The 3,172-nt window shown below is 34.9% G+C and overlaps 1 long non-coding RNA gene across 1 annotated transcript; it reads left to right on the top strand.

Annotated features, from left to right (window-relative positions):
• Positions 1-291: 291 nt before the first annotated feature.
• Positions 292-2,505, top strand: LOC133712172 (uncharacterized). Its single transcript, XR_009847216.1, has 2 exons — positions 292-522; positions 1,291-2,505. It is a non-coding gene; the product is annotated as an uncharacterized LOC133712172 (long non-coding RNA).
• The last annotated feature ends 667 nt before the right edge of the window (positions 2,506-3,172 follow it).

Genomic DNA, 3,172 nt, shown 5'->3' with positions numbered 1-3,172 from the left:
CTTCGGCTCCGGACGTTTGCCTCTTCGCCATCTGCCTTCACCGCATCCCGCATGGCTCCCTCCATTCGTGCACACTGCACATGATAAGGCTCCTGCCCTATCTGCCGTGGATCACCAACTGAATCCCTTGAGTTTCTCCCACACGTTCCGTCAGAGTGTTGCTCCCGGCCATTGTGGATAGTATAGAGCTGCTCCGAGCTCCATCCCTTGAGAAGCGTCTCTTCCTTCTCAGATATTGTTGTTGTTATGGATAGTATCGAGCTCCACGCTCTGATACCAAAGTTCTTTCCATTTTCCCAAACATTCCTTCATCCATTTCATCTTCTTTGTCTCTCCATTTCCATTCCATTTTTCTCTCCATTCTCTAGTTGCAAAATTCTGCGTTTTCAAGTAAGAAGAAGAAGAAGAAGAAGGAGCCGGGAATATCATATCCTCCATCGTCCACCTTGAAGGCTTGCTTCCAAGATTCAAGATTTCAACGTTTCAAGCACTCCATCTCCATCTCCATCTCCAACTCACGGTGTAATTCATTCTTTTTCCTTATTTAATTTCGTAGGAATTTGTTTCTAGTTAACAATAACATTAAGGGCAAAGTTTAAGCCCAATTTCTATGTTTGAATAAAAATTGTGATTTCTTTATGTTGATTTTTATGTTGCTTATGTGAGATTGCTTAATTGATTTTGGATTATGGAAAACTTTTATATGTATGTGTTCTTTGATGGCCAACTTAGGATATATGCATGTAATTGGTGCTAGATTTAAGTAGTAAAGGCTTTGGACAAAAGTCGAAATCAATTAAGGAGGATTGCAAATAGATGGACTTTTTCATACTATGTTGTGCACTTTGGTTGACATCCTTTCTTTGTTCTTCATGCATTGAATGTGTTCTTGATTAGCTAGTTTTCTAGACTATGATTGCATGTTCAATAGGTTTAATTTAGGTGCTTTCACTTAGATTAAATATTCAAGGAAAGTAAAATATGGGAAATCATTTGCTTCGAATGTTTCACATGGTCAACTTATTTCTCATGACATAGATAATCAACTATAGGAATTGTAATTGGATTTCATACATATGATTGTAGTTTTGATCTTTGTTTCTTGTGTTCCACCCTTGTATATGTGTTTTTACACTTTCTTTATTTCATTTAATTTTAATTCCAATTCTATAATCTCAAAACCCCCCTTTTTATATTAACTTGTATATATTTTTATTCTTTATTTTATTTTTGTACATAATACTTTTTACTTTATTATTTTAATTCTTTATTTGTTTTTGACAATGACAGGTGTACCCTCAATCCCCGGAATAGAACGATCCCTATTTGCTTATACTACTAACGATGTTTTCAGGGTTAAATTATGCGCTTGCTTTGAGCGTATCAATTTTTGGCGCCGTTGCCGGGGATTGAAAAATCACTTGTTTTTGTTTATAATTGTTGTATATAAACTGTTTGATACTTAGTTTAAATTAACTAGGTTGTTTTTTTTTATTGTTGAATACGAGTTTAATTGTGAGTTGTAAATTAAAGAAGGAATAGGTGAAGTCGTGTTTATTAATATTGGCCTAAACCCCTTATTGGTACCTAGTTCAGGTCCCTTATGGTTGAGGGCGGCCTTTATTAACATTCATTGAACTGTCTAACACACTTAGGACCTTTTACATCCTAGTAAGAATATCCTATGTGAGATGGTGTCTAGGAAGGGGACAACGTTCATGACGGGTTTTTGAATCCAGAAGTGCTTATAAATGGGCTTAGCTCATGCCAAAATGGATTTTTCCTCTCGTGTTCACCCTCCCCTACCTGGCCATTTCAGTAAGGTTGCCCAACGGATGTAGGAGGGACTTTGTGTCTAGACGACTATATTTGGGCCGCACGTCCACTTGATTTACCGCTTGGAATTAGATTTGATATCAATAATGTTTATAACAAAAGAAATACTTGTGCATACTCTTTACGTGTAAATTATTTTGTTGTTTCACACTTTATACTTGTAAAAATACTTTTTACGTTTTATACTCACTTGTGTACTTAACTTGTGTCTTATGTACAAAATACTTGTTAATTATACTTGTAGTTTGTAATTCATAGTTACTTGTTTATTTTTTTTTGTATTTCTTTGTTAATATTAAGTTACTAACTTTATTTAATGTAGGTACCGTCTGGCTGCAAGACGTAAAATACAAGCGCTGCTTGGGAGGCAACCCAATTCAGAATATAATCAGATTTGCTTTCTCTTCCCCTTTTACTCCTCCATTTTCTTTTTGTTTTAGTAGTTATTTTCGTAAATTCCATCCCTATATGCTTACTTATTTCATTGCATGCTTTTAATTGATTACATTGAGGATAATGCAATATTTAAGTGTGGGGGAAGGGATTTATATTTTTGTCTTTCATTTTGAATCCTATAAATATTTTTGTCTTTCATTTTGAGTCCTATAAATATTTTTGAGTCCTATATTTAAAAAAAAAAATAATAATAATAATAATAAAAAAAAATAATAATAAAATAAAAAAATAATAAAAAAAAAAAAAAAAAAAAAAAATATGCATTCATTCAGTCTTATTAATTTCAGCTATTTACAAAAATAAAAAAAAATAAAAAAAATAATAATAATAATAATAATAATAATAATACTCTATACTAAGCCATGTCTGCATCTCTGTAGGAGTTGAGGTTGAGCTCAAGGGAAATGTGAGAGTCACCGCCATAACCGCTACCTCCCTCGGAAGTAGTCTTCATGATGCCCAAGATGTCCTCACCATGCATGGGAACAATGGAAGGGTTTCAATCTCCTGGTGATCTCCTCCTCGTTGTTGCAGGGATGTTTGTCCTCCTGTTGTGCCAAAAGAGTTGTACTGGTATTAGTGTTGAAGTGTGAGGAAGAATATGAAACAAAATTTAAATCAAGAAATCCTTCATTACCAGTAGAATCGGTGGAACCAAAGTTGAGATTAATGGATCTACCATCATCAGTAGAACTAGTGGACCCAAAATTGATGTCAATGGATCCACCAGCTGGCCCAAAATTGATGTCGATGGATCCACCAGTACCAGGAGAACTAGTTCCCATGGGCACTTGAGCAGCCTGATTGCACCTCTTCATCTGCTTCTCTCGAGCCCTGACATTCTGGAACCAAAAATAAATGTTCTTGCCCTCAACATGTC

Source organism: Rosa rugosa, chromosome 1 (genome assembly GCF_958449725.1).
Source record: "Rosa rugosa chromosome 1, drRosRugo1.1, whole genome shotgun sequence".
Lineage (NCBI taxonomy): Eukaryota > Viridiplantae > Streptophyta > Magnoliopsida > Rosales > Rosaceae > Rosa > Rosa rugosa.
The sequence above is the reverse complement of the archived record's forward strand: the minus strand, read 5'-3'. Positions and strand labels throughout refer to the sequence as shown.